Source organism: Struthio camelus, chromosome 14, assembly GCF_040807025.1.
Source record: "Struthio camelus isolate bStrCam1 chromosome 14, bStrCam1.hap1, whole genome shotgun sequence".
NCBI classification, from domain to species: domain Eukaryota; kingdom Metazoa; phylum Chordata; class Aves; order Struthioniformes; family Struthionidae; genus Struthio; species Struthio camelus.
In genome coordinates, this window is record NC_090955.1 from 5,789,796 (window position 1) to 5,813,616 (window position 23,821).

Here is a 23,821-nt window from a genome sequence, read left to right on the forward strand (position 1 = left end):
CCCAGGGTTTTATCAATGCAATAACAACCAATTCTGTCTAGAGATGGCAGCATACTGGGGTTTAACCTCTTCGCTGCCACGTAATAAGAACCATCAGGAAATTACTTTTCTGGTCTCTTCTTCCATGTTATTTCTAACATATTTTCAGCCCTTTCCTTCTCCTGATCATTCTTTACTTCTTTTTCCCCTCTGGTGCTTACTAGAGCATCTGGTAGCATTTATCGTCCAAGACATGGGAAACTGCTATATTCATAGATAGGTAACCAGAGTGAAAGGTTTAATTATTGTTAATGTTGGACCTTTGCATTAAAAAAGTCGTAGCAGTGGGGAAATTAAGATGAAATACTATTTTGGCTACTTCAGACAGTGTCAACAAAAAAAATCCATTGTGGGGAAAGTCCCAGAAGCACCAAGACGAGGTGAGACACCTGTTTTCACCTTGCGCATCGCTAAGGCTGCCTGCCAAGAGGGGCAGGAAAGAAGTTGGTTTTAATGCTTGATAGCACTTGAGACTTCTTGTTTTTTAGGGGTAGGATCCTGACGTTTTTACCTGGATGAGCACTTGTTTCTCTCCAAGTCCTTATGGACGTGAGCAGACTGAAGTCGGTGGTGAGGGCCCACCCAAGCGCTCGCCCTGCCTCCGTGCCCTGTTCACCACTGGCAGCTCCACACCTGGCTTCTGGCAATTCAGATGATCACAGGGGTTTTGGGAGCCCCAGTGGAGTAAAGGCTGCACTGCGAGTCTGAAGAAGGGTTAGTGTTTTGAATTTGGTCTCTCGCTCTAGAGAAGTACTGTGATATTTCTGCAGAAACTTTGAAGATGTGGAGACTGGGTTAATTAGAAGTTGTCAAGATGCAGCCAAAAAAAGTGGTGCTGTCCTAAGAGAGATGTAGAAAGTCTTACAGAAATCTGGTAGCCAAAGACAGGTGTCTGTTGTCTACAGAAGTGAATCCTGGCCTACGGATGTTTATGGCAAAACTTTATTCTCCCCTTCCCCCCCTTGTTTCTAGACACTGTCCCAAACCTGCAGAGATGTTGGCTATGCTGGAAGCAGACATGCAAAATCTGGATGGCTGCAGGCTTAACATCAAGAGTAATTTCAATTGCTCGTATTGCGAATGCTTCATGAACTTGGTCCCGTTAGTGAATTTTTATTGTAATAGCGTGTTATATAACTCAAAACTTCTAAATTAAATGCTGTATTTGAGGTGCTACAGGCTTCCTTCTCTTCCCACCCCGGCCTCCCAGCTAGGGAAGTTGTGACTGAAAACTTAGGGGAAAACATTTTGTCGAAACAGATCACTTTGGGATGGTTGCAAGCCAATGAAATGGAGCTTAGCTTGCAACTTCTTTATGGTGAAGGCTATAACGCACCAGGCCAATAAAATACCTAAAGTCATCTGAGAAACAGGTATGCGGCAGCCCGTCACGCAGCAGCACATCAAACAGAAGCCCTCCAGTCACTCTGGCCTAACCTTTGCTCCTTCTCCAGTCAACTAGCAAACTAGTTTGCCAAAAGACCAGTCCTGCTAAATCCTGAAAACCAAATGGTGAAATATTAATAAGCCGAAGAGGAGATGATGGGCATGGCCACGGCAGATGGGATCTGCTGCGGCGCAGTAGTCGCGGGGGGCTGTGGCCGAGCTCCTGCGTCCCTGAACAAAGGGAGCCGCAGACACAGCCTGGGTGCAGGCGATTTTGCCCAACCATTTCTTGTGTGCAAAAATGCAGATTCAGCAGCACCAAAACGGTTCGTGCACACGTGCCAAACTTGTCATTTATAAAAACTCAAAAAAGCTCTGACAAATGCTGAAGCTGTTAGTTTTGACACTTCTGACATGAAACGCTTTGATTTTTCATTTTGAAACTACTCTGTGTTCAAAATGTCCTTTAATTTTATTTTCAAGTAAAGGGAGGGGGGCTTTTTTTATTCCCCCAAAAAATCAAAATCAAAGTGAAATCTTTGAGCTGACTCAAAACGAAATTGTTCTTGGATTTTGGTTTCGCAAGGTTTTTTTAGATGTTTGTGTTCAGTTTTGAGTCACTTCCCCCCACTTCCCCCCCCCCCAAAAAAAAAAATTGCCAGTTGGTTTATCAGGAGCTGCCAAGAACATCAGCCCTTTTGAAGGGGCACAGCCACCGCAATGGAATAATTTTTTGTGACTCTGTCAGTCACACACAAAAAGAGCCTCATCTTGCTTTCCAGGAGATTGAGCTCATTTTGTATTTAACTGGGGGGGGGGAGGAAGCAATAAACAATATATATATATATTTTTTTTTTTGCTGTGCAGGATTTTGTTACATCATCTGTTTAAACATTCCGTTACATTTTAGTAATGCGAATAATCCTGATTCCTTTGCTTCTGAGCTCTGCTTCTTGGCTGCGATGCAGGAGGTCCAGGGGACACCTGGCAGCGTTGACAGAGGGCTGAACTCAAACGTGTCCGACTGCGACAGGGCAAGCCAAATATTTTGGGAAGAGTCCTTGTTATGTTATGACACGGGCTGGCAGCACTAGCGCTGGAGATGCATTTTGCTTTAATACTGAGCTGATTACTGCTTTATTATTAGAGGAACGGCGGGAACTTATTAGAGGAAGGAGGTTTGGGTTTGGGCATTTCTAATCTGTAGGGTGCCGGTTGCACTGAACGTCTTCTGAAAAGGTCCTTAGCCTCAAAAGAGGCCAGGAATAGGAGACCCTGAAAGATGTTATTCTGTGGGTGAGAAAGTGGAAAAAGTCAAGTTCTTTTTCTGTTTTGGGGTTTTTTTTTTTTTGGTAAGAAAATAAAAATTTCAAGTGTAAACAAATATCTGGAAAAAACTTGTATTAAAGTACCCTTATCATATTTCCCATCCCTAAAGCCATTGTTTGCTTCCTGCAGGATATATCTATCTTCTTTTATAAGCTTCCTCTCCACCCTATCTCCTCCGCCGAAGGAAGATTGCACATGTCGGCCGTGCTTTGTGCATCTTCAGCGCTGCAAGCGTGTCTGCCTTGTGGTGTTTCAAATTAATTGGTCATAGACTTTGAATGAGATTGGATGTCTTGTGGTGTTTGCCAATTCACGTACGACACATAATTACATTCAGGAAGCAATAGGAATTAGATGACATTAATTCCCATGAATATTCATTTAAGAATCTTTACCAAATTCAGGCAGATTAATAGTCCAGCGCAAATACAACGGCTATTCATTGCCCCCACAGGAAAAGGAAATATGTGCTGGCTGGCAACTCGGGACAAATGGAAATGCGCTATAGAAAAGTTATCTCTGGGTGGCTTCTGGTACTGTTGCAGTTGGAGGGACACCTCAAGGAATAAATTGGATTAGCGTGGATAAGGATGCGGGAAGCTGGCCTTGCCGGTCTGCTGGGGAGCCTCTCGGGGTCGGGGTCGAAACTCAAGGCCCTGCACCGGCAATGCAAATCCAAAGACTCACACCACAGTAACAGAGAGTAAAACATACTGTATTTTGCACCTGACTCATGCCACCCGGCGTTGAAAGCAGCCTCCAGCCCGCTCTCCCTGGGTAACACCGTCCTCGCTCCTCCGCGTAGGACATGCTGGGCAGCTCGCTCCTCTGCCACGGCGAGCCGGCGACCCGCGTCCGGCGGTAACTGCAGCGCAACCCGGCCGGCCTGATCCCGCCAGGTGCTGGGTGCCTCGTGCTCCCCCACGCGCGGCTGTGGAGCGGACGAGGCCTGGGGCTTCCTCGGCACTCCGGGAAGCGGAGAGAGTCTGGTAACATAGGCAGAGGATGGGCGTGAATGTGTTTGAAAAGCAGGCGCCAGGTTGTGAAATGCCAGGTCATTTGGACTAGAAACTTTTTATTTTTCACTGAGATGTTTTAGAACTATATTTTAATTTTAAAAATTATCTAAGTCTGGCTACAGTTTTCACTTAGGGTAACTTTTTTTTTTTTTTTTTTTTTAATGAGCCAAGCCAATTTGAGACCTTAGTTATGTCCCCTTAACTCTACTTCAGCGTTGGTGCGGGCGTTGCCAACAGCATTGGGGTCAGCCCCTGCGTTGACTTCCATGCCCTTTAAAATTCACTGTCACGGGAACTGCCACGTCAGCTTCTCACCTCCTTGAAGTTATCTGGGCCAAAGGAATGTCCTGCTTTATTTACCTTCTCACATCTATGACATTTGATGGGCAAAAATGGCATCTTCCGTCTCTTTGAACAGTATCTATTGTCAGACTGCTCTGACTCGCCGCAACCCTAAATATAAAGCAAGGGAACGTGAAGAGCTTAGTAACCTCGGACTTTTCCCCAGAACGGAGAATTTGCTGCGCGCTCCGGCATGTGGGTACTCGCAGGCTCTCTAAGCACTGTGAGAAAGTTGGGATTACTCGAAAAACTCCAGGTCGTAAAATCAGGCTGTGAAATCAATACGTTTCTTTTTTTTTAATAAGTCCAATACTTTTTTTGTGGGGGGGGGGTGACATATTGCGTATCTCAACTTTTCACAAAAGGGAAAATAATAGTAGAGTAGGCAGAGGGGCAGGCGTGAGGCGAGGCGAGGAAATAAGCCGCGCGGGCCTGGTGATGTGTTCTGCATAGCCTCGTAAACCAGTGACTAAAACGGAAAGGACTCGGAGGCCTGGCACCGGGGCCGCCGGAGGTGCGGCATTACAGGAGCTTGGAAAACATTCCGACTTTAAAACAAGTAACACCTATAATTATGGAGGCGTCATCACCTTCACAATTTTTTTTTTTTTAGCTAACAAGCCGTGGTTGTAGCCCGTGTACACCCTTGCCAAAATCTGCCGAGCGTTTGCTCTTGGGATGATTATGGTGGTGGTGGGAATATCAAGCATCTTTCTCCCGGCACTTGTAAAACAATACAGCAGTAAACAATTCAAGTACAATTAGCAGCTGCACCGGTGGAAGGGGAGGGAGAAGTCCCACCGCTGTTATTGTCTACGGAATTAATCATGTTTTACAGAGTTGATGTACTGGTTTAGATTTGCGTCGCTACAAACAGGAGACGAAGCAGTTTCCAATAAACAATGTTTACTCCAGGATGACATGTAAAACAAATACTTTTTAGAACAGTAAAGGGGGGGAGCTTCTAAAAATGCAATTTTGGTAGTTTCATTTCCTTTATCTTCCTACTGAAGACACGTCCAAGCAAACAGATCAACCAAAACAACAAAAGCTTTGACTCCAAGTATTTTTTTTAACGCTAGTTTCGCTCGCGCAGATTTTGGTGCTATCGGCCGTACGTCAGCCGGGTGGACTGGGCTGCTGAAGTACGTCGCTCTTGGTGCTTTGTGATAGCTGCGCCTTTTCAGCACTGGGGCGACGCAACCCGAGCGCCTTCCTTACCGTCTTTGGAGAGTAATCTTGAAGTATGGAAAGAAGGAGGGGAGGGAGGAGGTGGTGGGGGGGGGGAGAAAAAGATTGTCTTCGCAAATATTTATTTGCAACGATTTTCCTCTTAATTATTTAAAATATAATGAATTAGGCATAAGTACTTTGCTATTACTGTTAATTTCCAGCGCTAATTGCCGTGCGAGCGTGCCCGGCGCGCGCCCGCGGAGCCGGGCGGCCGAGAGGTGGCGCCGCGTCCCCGCGGCCGCGAAACGGCCGGCTCTGCCCCGCCGCCCGGTGCTCCGCGGGCGCGGGCGGGGGATGCGCGGGCTGCCGGCAAGGCGACGGCGCCGGGAAGCGGCGCGGAGCCACGGCCGAGCTCGCCGCTCCGCCGGGGGAGGCGGAGGGGGGGGGGTCCCCGCTTGCGCCGTCGGAAACGGGCTGCGCCCGCCGGCCCTGACACCTCGGTACCGAGGCTGCTGGCAGCCAACGCGGGCCCGACGGCGACCGCCCCCCCCCCCCAAAAATCCCCAAAATCCAAAAAACAAACAAACAAATAAAATAAAATACCCCCCCCCCCACCACCACCACCAAGGAGCGCGCAAAAACGCGTTTGTGACAGGCTGCCCGCAGCGGGGGGAAAATCGCTCTTGCAGCGCCGCCCGTCGCTGCCCCCGCGATGCTCAGCGGCAGCGTCCCGCCCGAGGGGCGCGCAGCCTCCGCGCCCCCCCGCCCCCGGCCCGGCTCACGCCTGCGCTCAGAGCGGGCCGCGCAGCCCCGACGCGCGCCGCTGCCTGCTCGCCCGCAGGGGCCGCGGTGCCTCTCCGCGCCCGCTCCGCGGGCCGCGCAGCCTCGGCCACGGCGCAGCCGGCGCCCGGCAGCTCCGTCTTAACCTTAACTTAGTTGTGCCCAAGTTTTACAGCAGCGCGGCGCGGGCTCATCCCGCCGGGCGCGCTGCGGCTGCGCGCCCGCGCATCGCTCCGCAACTTTCCCCTCCCGGCTGTCCGCTCCGCTCCGCGCGGGGAAGCGGGGGTGGGGGGAGGAGGGAGGGTCGCGCAGCTCCCGCGGGCCGGGCAGCGCCCGCAGGAAAGTTGCAGGCGGCCGCCGCGGCTCCGCGCGGGCGGAGCGCGCCCCCCTCCCACCCACTCCGCCCCGCGCAGCCACCCCCCCCCCACTCCGCCTTTTTCCCTTGATTTTTTTAATTTTTGTTTTTTTAAATTATTCCCCCCCCCCCCCCCGTTTTGCACCGAGCCTTGTTTACCCAGCAGGTGGATGTGACGTCAGAGACTGACAACAGCAAAAAATAACAACATGTCCCTCCGCGGGCGGGCGGGCGCCCCCGGGCCGCGGGCGCGGCGGCGCGGCGCGGGGGCGCGGGCGGGCGGCGGCGGCGCGGGGCGGGCGCGCGCGCGCTCCCCGGGCGGCGGCGGCGGCGCGCGGAGCGCTCTATTGTTATTTATTGTGTGGCGGAGCGCGCCGCCCGGGCTCGGCGTGCCGGGAGGCCGGCCGGGAGGAGGAGGAGGAGGAGAGGGAGGAGGAGGAGGAGGAGGAGGAGGAGGGCCGGAGGGCGCGGGACGGAGAGGCCGCCCCGCTCGCCGCCGCCCGCGCCGGGGCCGCCCGTGCTCGGCAGCCGCAGGCCGGGTCCAGCGGGTGAGTCCGGCGTCTCCCCTCCACTTTCCCGGCTCCTCCCGGGCTGTTGCACTCCCCCCCCCCCAAAACTCCCCTTCTGCGCGGCCCCGCTCGCTCCTTCCCTCCCGGCCCCACGTGCCCGCCCTCCCCCCCCCGCGCGGAGAACCAGCCGGGGAGGGGGGGGGTTGCTGCGCGGCTGCGGAGCCCTCTCCCCTCTGGACCCCGCTTCCTGCCCACTTTGGAAACTTCCCCCCCACCCACCGCCGCCTTGCGCGCACCCTCCGCGGGGTGGTGGTGGTGGTGGTGGCGGGGAGGGGGGGTGCGGCGCCTCTTGCCCTGTGTCCACCTCCGCCCCCCCCACCCCCCCCACGGCTCCGCGCTTCCTCCGTGTTTTCCGCCTTGCGCCGCCGCGCAAGGGGCGCGCACGCCCTCAACTTCGCCACGCCGGGCAAGAAGTTGCGGCGGGGCCGTGTTCCCCCCCCCCCCCGCTCCCCGCGCTGCCCCCGAACACCTGCCGCGGCTCCGCGCCCGCGCTGCCCCTTCCGCACACGCGGAGCCCCGCGCAACCTCTCCTCCCCCCCGCCTCGCCACCCCCTCGCTTTTTTTTTTCTTTTTTCCTCCTCTTTTTTTTTTTTTTCTTTCCCCGGAGACGAAGTGGTTGAATAAACATCTGCGCCGCCTCAGCCCAGCCCCGGCGCAACTTGGTGGGAACCGCGCATCCCGCCGCGCTCGGGGCCGCCCCACTCCCCCCCCACCCCACCCCCGACGCCCTTGCCCGCGCACAGCCGCGGAGCGGAGCCCGGCGGACGGAGCCGCGGCTCGTTGCGCGCCGCAGCGCCGGGGGCGGCCGCCGGCGCCCGGTAAGTAGGGCCGGGCCGGGCCGAGCCGCGGGGCCCCGCGCACCTGCCGCTCCGCGCAGCGCCGCGCAGCCCGTCCGCCTCCGCCGGGGCGCCGCGAGGGTGCGCGCTGCAGGAGGCGTCCGAGCGGCGTGTCCGCGCCTCTCTCCTCCCCCCCCCCCAAAATAAATAATAAAGCAGCCCGACGGGGGGGGGTGGGGGGGAGCCCGGGCGGTGCGAGCTGCCCCCCCCCCCCGCCTGCCCGCCCGCCCTCCGCGGGTTATTTCCAAGTCGCCGTGCGCGGATCCCACTGCCGGGCGGGCTGCGGAGCGGGCTGAGTTTGGCGTGTCTGCCGTCTGCGCCTTCGCTCTCGTGATTTTAATTGCGTGGCTTTTGCTTTGAGTGAACTAAAGCGAGTGAGATTACTTTTTTTTTTTAATTCTTCTTCTTCTTCTATTCTCCCCCCCCCCCCCCCCCGGTTTTACCAAAAGGCTGCGAGCATCAGTTACGGAGACGTAAGGTACCTGCCTGCAGGTACGCGCTGCCTGCAAGCGCTCCGAGTGCCGCTTCTTTAGAGGAGCCCAACTTCTGTGCTCAGAAGTTTAAGGTTTCATTTTTAGTAACTGCTCTTTGAATGAGTAATGTGTATGTAGCGTTTGTAGCGTGTTGTCTACACAACGTAGCCTTCTGATTTCTAGAGGACTGAATGGCTTTAAGTATTAAAAAAAAAAAAATCTCTAAGCTGTGTTTCCTTTCCATGTAGTTTTTCTAAACTTAGGTTTTACCTGTTTTAACAAAAAGTTACTGTCACTAATGACAGTCTCTAATTAGACAAACTTTCAGGTACATCGTCGAAGAAACTTGCTTCTTGTGCCGTTAATCCACGGTTTGCTTTAATTTTGGTGGAGGGAAAATAGGCAGTTCACTAGATGTAATGTTATTTTACAGTTTCTCTTACTGCTGAGAAGCTCCTGCTTTTTTATTTTTCTAATTTGAGAGATTTTGAAATAATTCGAGTTGTCAGAGAAGTGAGTGTGTGCAAGGAGATACTCTGCATCTTTGCAGCTAAATTTGGGAGAGGGAGAATCAGGACTTCTGGTTTCAATTTCTCTCCTCTGAATCTTTTCCTCTGAACGTTTTATTTAAACTATCTCACAGTCGTGCTGAATAGACCCGGGGACTGGGGGAGGAAGCTCTCCACTAGTTACCATTCAAAAGGTGTCGGCTAAAATCTCATTGCAAAAAGGTATTGTAGCTTTAACATCTTGCATTGGCAGCATTCTTCCCCCTTAGTCTTTGGATTAGTCATTGTATGAGAGACAGAAAAAAAAAATCACTTTTTTTTTTTTTTGGAAAAAGTAAAGTAAACAGCCTCCAACAAGTGAACCTTGACAACCCAGATTAAGGAAGGCAGGAGAGATCAAACAAAGCTGCTGCTGGGCTGTTGTCAGGAACTGCCTCACTGAAAGCTCTGGACTATTCGACCAGGCAGCAAGGCTATATGTTCACTTATGCAGAAATGGACCATTACAAATGCTGAGCTTTGTTGTGAAACCGAAGGATAACTTTGAGAAAAATAACTACTATTTCAAACAAGGTTTTCTCTTGCTTAAGATTTTGATTGCAAAGTTAGTTGTTGTGCATGGGTTGTGGTTTATTGTTTTTTGGTTCTTTTTTTTGAGTGATAGTGATTTGGAGTGCGGCGTGTACAGAGTGGCTTAGGATTTCATTTTATTTATGCTGTCTAGAGCTGCAGAGGAGAAGGCGTTTCGCTCATGTAATGTTGAAAACAGCGTACAAGTTCTGTGGAATTCAGCTTTTTATTTCTGGATCTCTGAATTGTAAGGAAACGTGGATTTTTTTTCCCCCCCCTTCTGTGTGTAAGTGCTACAGTGATGTATGACAGAAGAGTTTAGTTGTGGTACAGCGCTGTATTTTATATGACTGAGTTCCTAGAGTTTACAAAACTTCTAACATGTTTTTTTGCAAAATACGTTACCGACCAGTCAGGATGGCACCTTATTTTTGATATGCTGAGATTTTTGCAAAACTCTGTGTAACTTGACGTTGTGGCTAAATGAGAGAGAATCAATTACTATGTAGCTTGTTTTCAGGGGAAACGGTAGTAAGGGATATTAACTGATACTAGGTTTTGCTTCAATAAATGTATCAGGTACAAGTATTAGTCAAAGTTAACCCGTGCAAGTTAGGTTATTTTTATTGCTTGACACTTTCATATTTGTGTTCCAACACTTCACTGCAGACTCGACAAATATGCCACCTATTTCATTTCTTTAAAGCATTCTAAAACAATGGAAATATCTGTTAAAGAATCTGAGGAAAAAGGCTGTTACCCTAATGTATATTAATCAGGAGGCAGACCAAGTACAGATGTACTGAAGAATTAAAAAAGCCCAAACCTTTTCACAGAAGTATTTCTTTAATTAGCAGTGCAGATCACACAATAAGTACTTTATACTTTTTATAAGGTAAGGTTTCATAACCATACTGCATAACTTAGTATAAAGCCTGTAGTTTTTTATGGCATATGCTTTAATTAGACAATAAAAAGTATGTGTGTTAAGCATGCACATGTATGCTATTAAGCCATTTTGGGTAATGGGTAATGTTTTTTAACAACTACAAACATTTTCTGTTTAAATCTGTTCCACCGGTAATAGTAACTCAGCCAGTTTTTATACTGGTAAGAGAGGGAACAGGAAAGTTGAGCAAAGAATTATACGTTGGACTTTATTGCCCAGCATAGGCTGCAATATGCTTTTCTGTTGGAGAGGTTCACCTCTTTTAAGAGCTTAAATTTGCATTATCATCTCTGGTATGAAATACTGTAAACATTTTGGCTCCGGAATTATTCTTGTTTTATGGTATTGTAAAAATTAGGGAAAAGGGTGGTAGTAAAAAGCTAAATTTAGGGAATATAGCTTAGCATTTAATGTTCGTACTGCTTGCGGTCATTTATATGGAGAGATTGAACCGGATAATGTAATTCCTTTTGTGAAACGTCTTTTGAGCATGTATTTGTATATCAAATGAAATAACATATGCACACACATATGTAGAGTATGTATGTAAAATACAGTTATTTCTGCAAGGCTGTCCGGTTATTTATAGGGCATAATGATACTTCTGTCATCTTAAATTTTCTCAGAGAAGCTTTAATAAATTTAAATAGATTATATGCTGTCAGAAAATAGTATAAATTTTGTTTACGATTCACTTGCTTTAAGGTACTTATACTAAAGAAGCTCATTTAACCCCAAGACTGAGTAGCATTAAGTGGTGAGAGGAGTCTGCTGAAGAGCTGCTACTGCCCTTTGCTCTTGCGATAATCTTAAATTACTACGATTTAATTGCAACTTCAAGGCACCGAGCTGAAATATTTTTTACGCAGCCGAGACAGGGTGGGAGAAGATGTGATGAGGGTTTTCTGTCCCCCCCCAGCCCCTCCCCACAGGGTAACTGGGCTGCTTTTCCGAGGAAGAGCTTTAGCTCAGGCCTTTCCTTGCCTCCCCGCGTGCCCCCAGCGCAGCCCCGGTGCGGCTGGCTCGAGGGACCGGGAGGGGGGGAGCAGGATGGGGCCCGGCCGCAGGCAGCCGGCTCGGGGCCACCGGCATGCCGTTCGCTGTCAGCGCGCGAGCGTATATTTGAATTAAACAGCGCATCGTAATTATTCCTGGAGCGATCCCCGCTGTCAAGCGGCGAGGGCTGCTGGGGCCGAGGCCGGGCGGGAAGCGGGCGAAGCCGAAGGGGACGGTCCCCGGTGGGACCCGCGGCGCGGGTGGCCGCCCGCACGGCTGCTCCGGGTCTCCGAAAACCCGGCGCGCTGTCGAAGGCGCGTGTCGCCCTACGTTAGCCCCCAGGGGACCGGCAGCCGCCCCGGGTGCTTGGGGCCCAATCCGGAGCAGGCTGACGCACAGGGACGGCTGGCGATTTCGCTGCCTTTGGCTTTTGGTCTGTGTCACTAACTCGTATAACCGAAACTTTAAGTTTTCTCCCTTTTTTTTTTTTTGTTTTTCTTTTTTCCTCTCTCCACTCACACTAGCGTGTTTTCACACCCAGCGAGCGGTTTAGCAGAGGTATGATGTGCAATAGGAGCCGAAAAGCGTTTGCGGAGTGAGCTGTGTAAACGTGCTGCGCTAGGGATCAGCGACGCGTTTGCAACTGTTCGTAGAGGTCCTGGCAGCAAAACTTTGCTCGTACGCTGAGAAAAGCGTGGCCGGGCTCGGAGTCCTTGACTTCATGCATTTGAAGACATGCGTAAGTGCTTAGCTATGCTGAAGGCACAGCGGCGTTTAAATCATGATTGCCCTTGTTTTTCTCGTGGCCAACTCCTTATAAAATGTCTTGTTGCAATCGGAAATGGCAGGAGTTGGCGTGTGCTAGAATCGCTTTCCTTTGCGCTGCCAAAACCACTGCTCGCAGCCTCCTGCGTCGTGCGATTCCCGCAGCTACGGCTGCGTTAGCGATTGCAGCTACAGTAGGTAACGAGGGGATGCCGGTGTCGTCTGGGGCAAAGCCGGGGTGGAGTAACCCATGCAGTCATTAGAGAAAAACTTAATTGCGGGAGCTCTGTGGCGTTTGAATCCGAAGGGGAGGGGGGAGATTTTGTGCTGAGCCTCGAGTAAGCTGTTCCATTTTTAGGAGCTCGGGTGCTTGTTGGTTGGGATGTCTCGGCTGTTTTAACATGTGTCCTTTTTTCTCACTTACGCGTTGGACCTACCAAGTTACAGTAACTGCTGGCTCTATTAGCGCGCAGACTTCTTTGCAAATGTGCTCTAGGGTTTTGTCTTTCTGCTCTCCTGGCACCCGTCTCTTCCATGCATGCAAGCGAACAGACGTATGTATAATGGCTGTTTGTGTGTGGCAAGGATCCAGAATAATCTTGATAACTTTTTGTTCAGTTCCCTCCTGAAAAATGAAGGTACTATCCTATTGAACAGGAGAAAACGGGCGAGCCGGGGCCAAATCAGTTCCTCTCTCTACAAAGCATCTGGTACCTGAGGAGGACTAAATAATTTTTCTCCTCTCGTTGACCCTCCCTGCGCTGTTTTTAAAACATCTCCATTTTAGTGCCTTGAAATTGCAATTAAGTTGTAGTAATTTAAGATTATTGCGAGAGTGCAAAGGGCAGGAGAAGCTCTTTAGAAGTCTCATCTCAACACTTAATGCTGCTCAGGGGGTTAAATGAGTTTCCTCAATGTAAGTACTTAAAGTAACTAAATCGTAAACAAAATTTATACTATATTCTGACAACTAATAATCTATTTAAATTACATTAAAGTATGTGTGTGAAAATTTAATTAAAGACAGAAATACTGTCAAGCCCTGTAAATATCTTGACAGATCTACTGAAATGGAACCCGTATCATAAAATATTTACATATATCTGATATGTTGCAGGGTTTCTGGGAGTGCTATGCTAAAACTAATTGTAGGCCTTTTTTTTCCCCCCCTCCTCGTTTCCCATTCAGTCGGCATGGTCTCGGAAAGTAATACGAATACATAAAACATTTTATTCAGATGATCCTCAAGTGTATTGTTTACCGTTAATCGGTCTCTCTGCACAATGCTTGTCACTGCTGTGTTTTTACTAAAGTGCCTGTTTCCTCAATAAGTTAGTTTAGAACTGCTGTTAATTCAGGTGTAAACGCCGAAAACACAGGCATCTCGTGCAGAGGACTAATATTTTACAGTATTCACAGCGTGACAGCGTCGGATGTGTAATCTTTAAGTCAACTTTCCTCTGCGGGTCCGACTGCAAATGAAACGGCCCGGAGCCCCATGCTGCAGGGTCTGTTGCCACTGTTGATTTAATTGATTTGTTTTTCAGGCAGAAAGTGCTTTTTTTTTTTTTTTTTTTTTTTCCCCCCTCCCCCTTCCCCCCCAAATTGTGGAATAGGTGTGAAAGCGCTTCCCGGAGCACGACTGCCTGCGTTGGCTGCACAGGACCAGGACCCGCCGCGCCGGCGCGGCAGCAGAGCCGCTGCGCTGCGCTGGCCGCGGGGATGCCACTTTTCGGCGAAGCAGCAGCGCAAGCCGCTCTCGTGCTTCTAGGAAACGGCTCCAAGAGCTGCTCTGCCGTTGTGTCTTCGTTTTTGCTGTGCTTCCCCATCGGTCTTGTCATTGCTGCCAACAGTTGGGGTCAAATGTCTTTCCTTGGGCTCTATGTAGTATTCTTTTTGGGATCCCTCTCCCAGCTCCTCACCCGAGCGCTTTATTCATTCATTAGTAGGTGAAGGCTATTAGCACTTGGGTGAACTAGAGTAGTGAGGCTCCCCAAGGCATCTCGGGAAACCCTTCCCGGTTTTATGTGACCGGACATGCACTATTGCTGATCTAGATAGCGGAGCTGATGATGCCAAAGTGTTGTTAAGAGAGAGATAAATAGAGGGAGCAGAGCAGTAAGTAGGATGTCATGTCTCTATTAAAAAGATGGTGATAAAAGAAGATAAAACGGTGAGGGGGATTGGTGGTGTGTTCAGAGGGGCAGCGCAACTTCTGAACGCAAAAACCGATGCAGAAGTCCCGGTCCTGCAGAGCGGTTGCACGTGTAATTAGTACGGGAGCACGGTTTGGATTTTTAGCAAATTCCAGAGCCATGAATTTCCCTTTTTTTTTTCCTCTTCCAAAAAAAGACATCTTAACTGCTCAAGAGCTATCGGTGCCTGGATGAAAACGTCCTTCCCTCGGCGCGTTTTGGAGCCGCTGCCCCGTGCCGCGAGCGGAGGCGCCCCGTGCTCGCGCTGGCCCCCGTTTCACCTGCCTTCCCGCGGCTCCGCCGCTGCCTTCGGCTCGGCGGCCACCTAAAGCGCCTTCGTGCCTGGGGCTCGGTCCTTGGCTTCGCGGCAGAATAACAACAATGCAGATTTTTGTATGTTTGAGTCTTTTTCTTGGCCGGGCTGCTCATAGTAGAGGCCGCTGTGCAGAAGTGAAAAATGCAACTGATTATGAAGAAATGAGTAGTTGCAGCAGAAGAGAGGGGAGCCGTATTAATTTTGCTGGTTCTGTAATGAAACATGCAGTATAACATTAAATCATCGCGGCCTTGTTTGCTGAAAGGGTGTTAATCATTCCATTAAGGAGGATTAAGTAATTAACTGATATTTCTTTAGGAAACAGTGTCAATTTTTAAAAGCATCTTATTAATGAAGTAGAGTGACTACCAAGTTTACATTTCTCTCCCTGCTGCCAAAGAGCTCAGAGGTGAGATGGGTGGGAGCAATCTTCCAAAGAAGGTTTTAGGAATGGCAGGGTAGGAGAAAGAGGTTTTCTTGTGACTAAAATGTGATATTCTAATACTGTTTCAATTACGAGGCTGTCTTTTATGACTTTTGTCAGCTGTGTTCCTTGCAAACCTTATTTCATGAGTGGCCTATTTGGGATTAAGAAGTTAAAACCGTCTTGAAGTGTTCATCTTGGTTCTCTCTCTCTCTCTCTCTCTCTCTCTGTCTCTTTTTTTTTTTTTTTTAAATAATGGCTTTTATGTTGTAATAGTATGCTAGCTGACAGTGAGTCATGAACTCAATCTTCTATGAACCTCATGACAAATTTTTGCGCGCCGATCAGGCAACTCACTTGCTTCATCCCAGCCCAGTTCCCGCATTTTAGACTTGCAGCGGGAAGAAAAAAATTCCGTTGAAATCAATGGTGTAAATCCTACTTTTCTCCTGTCGCAGAGATCCTCTTAAAAGCAGTGTCAGTGCAGTGTGCCATGGAGAGCTGTTCAGAGGGACCGGGAGCTCGTGGTGCTTCCCCCGGCGGCTCTTGGAGGTTGGCTCTTTCTGAGGGTTTGGAAGCAGGAGCCGGCAGGGGAACGGATGAATTCAGGGAAGGATGCGGTCAGCGAGGCTTTTGGCGTTGAGTGTTGCTCAGGGAGGTCAAAAGTACGTTTAGGAGAGGGTGCATGTGCGGATGGACGTTGGAGAACAGTGAAATATTTGCTTTTTGAAGGATCAAATTGAGGAGCGCTGGCTGGGAGAGGTGCGGGAGCTGGGGAAGCACCAGCGCGAGCGCTCCTGCATCCAGTACTGACCTTGCTGCCTTTCTTCCAGGACCTGGTCCTTGGGGTTTTTTTTGTTTTGTTTTTGGGTTTTTTTTTTTTGGGGGGGGGGGATCCTCAGTGGGGAATGCAGGATTTGGCATTTCCTTGTCAGATTGCTGCCGTTTCTCGCAGAATGGCCCCTACTTCTAATATTGCAGTTAGCGATTCTGAAACTTAACCCAGACTGAAATTTTCCCTGAGTGATATGAATTCTGCCCGGCAAAGAGCATAATACAGTAGCAGCAATTACGTTAGTATTGATACATTGTGCTTTCATAACTGCTCTCGTTCTCGAACAGGGCTCCTGCAGACAATCTCATGCAAACTCTGCTGATCAGTGAACTGGAGATTATTTCCTCCCCCGCCCACCGTGGGTGAATTTCATAAATAGGTGCAGTGCAGTGCGTAGTATATGAGGCAGCCAGATTTTGTTTCCTTTATGTGGCATAAGCCCCTCAAACCTCGGTTGAAATCACAGGAACTTCCTTGGGTGGACCGCATTTAAAAAAAAAAAAAAAATCGGTTTGTCCCTGAGAGTAAAATCTTTGAATATTCACGCAGGTACCGTATAATAAAAATCTATGTGCGCGTTAGTATAGAACATCATAGCCTACATCTACCTTAGCAGATTTAGAGCAGAGATTTTTCTCGGTACATTTTGCAATAGTACTGTGATAACATCTCTGGTAGTTTTTTGGGTTTTTTTGAGTTGTGTCAAGGGCCCAATCCTGTTCCTATTGAAATAAAGTGAGTGCTGGGAGAAGGGTTCTCTGAAATAGTTTGTAGTAAATTGTTTTTATTAGTTTTAAATAATATGCTTGTGCATTCGTGTCCAGGTAATATATATTAGGTATTTTAAAGCTCCTGAGTTGTACCTTTGGAGAGGTGAAAATGCATTTTTCAGTGACTGATTAACACTTAAAAGGCTTTGCAAGAGGAATGTTAAAAGTATGCAATATGATTTCAGTTTGTGCAAGTGTTTTAAAGTTATTCTCTGGCTAACTCATTTTAGTTTTTTGAGGGCCAATAGTGTAAAGAATGGCTGTCTTATTCAGGAAATCTTTCTAATCCATCATTTCAGTTACAGGATTTAACTGAGAATGGGAGAAACTCATTTTGGTATATTTTAGCTGAAATTATAACACGTATATCTGTTCTTTTTTTCTTTGTTAGTATAAAAACAGTATCTACAGCACTCAAAAAAAATACTGTTTCGTAAAAGTGGGAATGGAGCATTAACTGTGAATTAAACTAAGATATTTTAAGCCAATCTAGCATATTCCTAGCATTAAGCAGTCAGAGTAGACTATGTATTTCCTATTTATTTTTCAGATTGGCTGGAATATGGTCTTTCCGGAAAAGGGTACTCGGCCAGTTTAAGTGGAAGACTGGCTTTTTAGTGAGTGCTTTATATTTGCTTAGGAATTCTATTCATGCAGAAGCATGTTGTATGGAAATAGAAATTTATTAACTAGGATTTTGGGGGATTATAATAGATGCCATTAGATCGAGGCACGCTGCTGGAGAGGTAAACTGGTAAATCTGAAACTGAAAAGGAGCAGATACAGGCTTCTGGCTCTGTTATCAAACTTGCTGCATAAGCCAGAGTTTATGCACTGTGATAATGCTAATGACCAGCAGAGCCAATGATGCATGACTAGAGGAAATCAGTGGTATAATCAGAGAAAGTTATCAGTTTTTTGTCATTAAATATTAGTGATAAATAATACACTTCATTTTGAGTAGATAGGACATATTTAATTCTGACATAGAGTTTCAATTTAATAAGGGGCATTGCTGAGTAAAATGATAATCTTTTGTAATTTAAAGGGAAAAATAAAATGCACTTGTTTCAGCATAATCTCCTGGCCGTGGCCCTCCCGTGCTGTTTGTCTTTACTAGCGTCTGCTCGCGAGGAATATTTTTGCAGCTATTTGAAGTGGCCGTTTATAGCAGGGTGTTTTATTTAAGTTATTAGTTTGTGCAACAGAAAGCTAATTACATGAGGCCTGAATCAAAGAGGAGCTGTTTAGTATAAACTAGGAATCTCCTTTTATTTTCTACTTAAAAATGTTAATATTGTAGCAAATCTAAACTGTGCGCTCCATGTAGCGGTTCCCCTAGAAAACGATACTTGTGACAAGGCATTAGCAGGAGGGAAGAAATTAAGACAAAAGATGCGAAATAAGATCTAATATATCTTTTATCCGCAAGTTAAGTTAGCGGGTGAACATGGAGGAGAAGTATAGCTTAAACTGAAATAAGGAGGATATTAATAGTCTCTATAAAGGGCAGTTTTCATCAGCAAAAAAAAAAAAAAAAAAAAATCTGGCTGGCTTTTTTTAGCTGAACGGGCTAACACCCAGTGTAAATCTGTGTCATTAACTGAAGTAATGCGTGATTTTTAGAACACGGCTTTCCCTCTTGTGAAGCTTTGCCTGCGGAGGAGGTTCGTCTCCTCGGCTCGAGGCAGGCGGGGTGCAGGGTTTTCCTCGCGTATGCTGTGGCTGCGAGCTGCGGCACCTTTGCCTGTGTCCGCTGAGGGCCCTGTGCAGAAGGGACACAGCCAGTTTTGCCCCATGGGCGGCTTTGTACCGTGGCCAGGATCTTCCCACCACCCTTCGGAGTCGTGTTCAAACGCGGGATCTCGTCTCGAGTTTCCAGAATTAGATGGCACAATGAGTAAACACCGCTAACTTGCTAGTTCTCACATCCTCTTTTGCAGCGGGTATTGCAGCAAATCCTGCAGTTTTGACTCATTTCAAAAGTTCCTCACTGATGTGAAGCAAATCTCGCCTGACTTTTGAGAAAGAGCTGGAGGTCTGGCCGTGGCTGCTGAACGCACAGTCCTTCTGTGCGGGAATGTAATATGCTTGATTTGGCCTCGGCATAAACTTAGGCAGCTCTGAGTAACTTTAGCCAGAGTTATGTGCCTGTATCTGAGGGGTAAAATTTGGCCTGCGGTCCTCCCTTATTGAAAGCTTTATGGAAATACTTTGTTCTTGCTACACACAAATATTTACATTCGGGCGGGAAGATCCCCCTCCCTTTTCTTTTTTACTTTATGCCACAAGCACAAGGAGGAGGTGGAAGATATTATGCTTATTGCCCTGTCAATTTAAAATAATGCAGAAGTTTTCAAATAGCATTCTTTATAGGTCCACCAAAAAAAAAAAAAAGCCTATATGGGAAGCAGTGTCTACTTGTCTGCAGCCAGCCTCCCAGGGTGGGACATGGCCTCTGCCTAATACTACAGGTAAATCGCAATGGGAAGGGCACACGGAGCAGAAAACTTCCCTGGAAAAATAAAAGCGGTGTAGGATACGACCCCCATTTTAAAACCAGTGCATCCTGATGTTTCTGTTGGTGGTGTGGAATCACCTACAAGTGTCAACCTCTGCCTGGTGGATCCTCTCAGCGGAGCGGGTAGGAGGACGCAGGTTGTGCTGCGAGCGCGTTGCAATGGTCCACGTGTACACGGTGACTAAAACAAGAGTTGTCGCCATGCAGAGCCTTTATTTTCTCAGAAGTTTTCTCAGGTGAAGTCTGCTTTTACAGACTGGCTGACAGTGTGCTTAGTGCTGTCTATGATTTGGTTCAGTTACAGCTAAATAGATGGAGGTGGTGGCTGCTGCTGCAGCAGACCTGGCTGCTTCTCACTGTCTGCTCCCGAGCATGTGATCCCTGCGCTTCTGCTGACTCCCATCTGACCAGCGAGTGAGATGACTTGGGAAGCTAAACCAGCAGAAAATGAACTTGAGCAAGAAAAAAGTTTTCTGCTGGTTGAACATGCCAATTTGACTCTTTGGAGGTCAGACAAATAATGGGACTAATGCGAGGAGAGGGAGAGGACCACCGCCTTGAGAAGCTGCTGGCCTCCTGGTTGGCTTAGCTATTACATGAAACCTCTGCCAAAGGCTCTGCTTTCAGCCTTTTGTCTGGATCCACGCTTCCGTGCGGACGAGAGGTATGCTTAACCTTAACCAAAGCCCTGTGTTTCTTGGCTCTTTGTCCTGCAGCACTCCAAGGAGAGAATAGCTTGGGGTCTCTGGCTTTCTTCCTTTTCCCCATCTTTGGGGTGAGCCAGTGTGATATAGTGCCCTTCTCCTGGAGGTGTCTTTGGGGCATGCACACGTGCGTGCTTGGAGCAGTGGAAAGAGCTTGTGCTGTGTGAGCTGGGCAGCAAAGGGTGGAGGAGCCCCATGGTGAGCGGACGGCCCGTCTTGCTGGATGGTCTGCTGGCTGAAGGATGGTTGCAACAGACCAAAGACTTCTGAGGAAGAGAGGTGGAAAAACACTTTCTTAAGGAACACCCCTCCACCAAATTTTAGGCCCGTAAAGGGCGCAAACCCTGCTTGCCTTGTGTTTCCTGTCAGCCTTTCTGTGGTCCCTCCACTGCTCCTCTTGCACCGGCTGCCCTGCGATGGGTTTCTAGTGATACCTGTTGACGGTATCAAGGCAGAGACGGCTACTATAAGCGGGGTTTTTGTATCTGTTTGCTTAACAGTGCTCTGTTAGTGCCAGTTACTGAGGTCGCTAATGTGCGTAAAAACCCAGCATCGCTCTTTCTTTTCTTTCAGTTTTCTTCTTTCCTGTTAGCAGTAAATGCTCAGCTGATCCAGAGGTAGGATATTTTTCATAAGGGCATTGAGAGAGACCTGGATTACCAGTTGCTGTTGCCTTTTTTTTTTTTTTTAAAGAACTTATCTGTGTGATAAGCAAATACAGCTGCACGTAAAACTTGAATACAACCGCATACCCAACCTATTAATTAGCTTTTGAGTTAACAAACAGAAATTGATAGGGAAGTGTATGACCAGAGCTCAGTGACGTGACACTGGCTTACACTAAGTAAAGATCTGCCTTTGTTCACTCTCCATATGTTAGTGTGAGAACATACATGTCCGATACTTGTGGTTTGGAAGGCGGCTTGGGCGTGTGACTCCCGGTGTTAGATATTGTGATTCAGACTCGGTCCTGATACCTATGCACTGATAATCATGCAAAACAGCCTCCGCGTTGTCTGGTGCGAAGACTGGTTGAAAATGCCAGGTGTTCAGCGACTAGTATATATGGTCGTTAATGCAGTGTTAGGGTCACTCAGGCTTATATTGGGTTTTTGAGTAAAACTTTAAATACGGTTTATGCTTTTATTGCTTTTGAAATTGGTGCAGGTGCACGTTAACAGGAAGTGAAACGCGAGGAGCCCTGAGGGAGCTTCATTCAAATCGTGCCGAGCAGGTACGGGCGCACAAGCGTTATCACCTCGCCGATAATCTGGCGTGGCGCTGGCGTTCACACGTGGCACGGAGGTGAAGTCGTGCCGCGGTCTGGCATGGGGCCGTGCAGGCAGGCCGTGCAGCTCGAGGACCCCGGTCCTCCCACCCTACCCTGCCTCCCTCCCAGCCAGCTGAGCAGTGCCGAGCAAGAGGGGGGGTCGTCTTCTCTGTGACAACTTAGCTCTCCGGAGCGATTGCTCCTCCATTACTGGGAAGGGTGCAGACCGTCCATATGCGCAAATCAAAAGGAATTGGTATGTTGTTGTTTTAGGAGGCATTAACAGCCAACGAATAGTGTTGTCAGATGTCTCCGACTTTCTTCTAGCCTTTCTGCCTAACGGGTGTGTTGTTGATAGGGCGTAAATGAGGTGGGGTGAGGCTGGCCTCCAAGAGAGGCGCTTTACTTTGGAGCAGCTGGGTAATTTGGGAGGAGGTGGCTGAAACAGCGGAGACGTTGGCCGGCCCAACGTCCGTGGCCAACGCACGAGACGAGATGCCAGGCACCGATCAAGCTTTCGGCCTGCCTTGCCCGCTGCGATTGCTGGAGCCGGGGTGCCGTGCTCTTTGCCGGCCGCCGTCCTCGGTGCAGCCCGTTGCGAGCGTGGGGTCATATGGTGCCAGCGAAGGCTTGCTGCATCGAGACACGTCTAGGGGAAGCGAGACCATGAGCCAGCTGTCTGTTGTGGGGCCTCCCTGGTGTTGCACAAAGCCGCCTGGCTGCTTCAGCCGACAGCCCTTCTACTACCTGTTTTTGCATTGTCTTGCTTAGGAATTTGAATGTGGAGTCCATGAAGCGAGGCATCAAAGCGTTAACCCTTGCTTTTAATGAGTATTTCTTTTTTCTTTTTGGAAAGAAATAGCAGACAGAATAAAATACTTGTTACCCACCTTTCTCTTCCTCCTTGTTTCGTGCCTGACGTGAGTCACCAGATCTCACCAGTGCTGCGTGCAGTTTGAAGGACGTCCAGGGTTAGCGGTCCTTTTGAGGCAGAAGTGCAGGCTTTAGCTGGTACTGCCTTCAGCCCTGTGCCTTTGCTGAGTGATGGCTGCGGTGCTGGATCTCCTGTGCTGCCTGTGCACTTGTACAGACCCCTAAATAACAAAGTTCCCTTGCGTAAGGGTGAGCTCGTTTGTTCTTACGTGGCGAGAATACTCCTGCTTGCAAGGTTAATTGCTCGTTGTGCTCCTCTGTTTTCCTCTCTCTTTCTAGACCAGTTTGAGAGTTTATTCAAGAGAGCCGGCGCAATGATACCAGGGTATAGGCCCTCCCGCTTACCAGCCTGCACGCACAGCGAGTGTCTGGAAAAATGCCCCCTCCAAGTCATTGCAAATTAAGTGTCAAAGACAGAAGCAGAGATGAGGCTCTGTGAGAAGACCTGTGACTTGATCCAAGAATTATGCAATGTGCAAAGATGGAGAGAAATGTGAAGCTTCTCATCCAAGACATCTAGGCTTTGATGCTCCTGCCCTGGAGCCTGCTGGAGCTTCGGTGTAGCCTGCCGAGATCTCTGCTGTCCCATCCACGCTCGAGGCCAGCGTGCGCTAACTAGCGCCTAAGGCTGTAGTGGTGCAGTCGGGAGATCCTGTACCAGCTCTAGATGTAGTTGGTGAAGTTGCCCGTGGTTGTTAGCAGCTGCATTTGGCTGTACAAGCCAACTCTGCCGCGTTGTCCTGATCGGGAGCCGCATATGCATCGTATTCCCTGAACACGCCCGTCTTGTGCGCGGGGACGTGCAGGAGGGGCTTGAGGTTTCATAATGAGAGAGATTACTCTTGGTGTGAGAAGGCGAGTGCAGAAATCTTATGTTTGCATGGCTCGTTACCCAAAGCCTATCATCATGGCAAGGAAATGGGAGGAACCTCCGTGAGAATCCAGGATGTCCAAAGCTAACAAAACAGGACCCAGCAGGACCCCAGGTCTGCAATGAACAATTGAAAAAAATCGGGCAGTGGTCGATTCCCACCAAGTGTAGTGTTGAGCTCAAATTAAGAACAACCTTGAAACTGCACAGATTCATAAAACTGTACACTGGGACTTAAAAAAATTACCTCCATTGGAATCCTGGAAGCATCTGTTACATAATTAATGCACTTAAAAATATACTGTATTTATGATTAATCCAGGACTGTAGTGTGTGTGCTAGTTAAATGTCTAAATCCCAGGGTGCAATGCGAGGAACGAAATGCAGTTGTAATCTGTTTGACGGTTATAGGAAAGGACATTTTCTACAAATAAATATATTTTCCTTAGCCTCTTTATTTGTGAGGGCCAAGCTTATGTCTTGTTGTGCTGAGTTTGTTGATTGGTAAATGTTTTGAGACTTATTCTGATAATTTTGTAGATCTACTGGAAAAAAAAAAACCTCAAGAATAATTAGGGAGATTGACCATACAGTAATGTGCCATATGTGTGACAGAGCTGTGCTGGTTTGATGATGTCGGGTATGGTATATAAAATTAAAAGCGCTAAAGCTCTGTACTGTGAAGCGTTTTGAACAGTCTGAGATATACAAACGCTTCAGGGGCTGCATGTTTCGCGAAGGATAATTTGGCAAAGTTACTGAATGTCTTGGGTCTGTTCTCCAGAGAAGTGTTTAAGGATGAGACTTCCCCTTGATGAGAGCGGCTGAGCACGCACGGTAATTATCCCAGCAAGTACGAGTACAACTTGACAAATCTCAGCCTGCACAGCAA

The 23,821-nt window shown here is 48.5% G+C and overlaps 1 protein-coding gene across 17 annotated transcripts in view; it reads left to right on the forward strand.

The window, feature by feature from the left end:
- Positions 1–6,842: 6,842 nt before the first annotated feature.
- The window catches only part of FOXP1 (forkhead box P1), a 388,378-nt gene continuing 371,399 nt past the window's right edge, over positions 6,843–23,821 (forward strand). For 10 of the 17 annotated variants that reach the window (XM_068907674.1, XM_068907708.1, XM_068907678.1 and 7 more), the window contains exon 1: positions 6,870–6,971. The gene's annotated coding sequence lies outside the window, so the exon portion shown is untranslated. Of the gene's footprint in view, positions 6,972–7,734; positions 7,811–8,081; positions 8,203–19,449; positions 19,816–23,821 lie in introns of those variants that run through there. The other 7 variants (XM_068907680.1, XM_068907675.1, XM_068907689.1 and 4 more) reach the window with 5 other exon arrangements.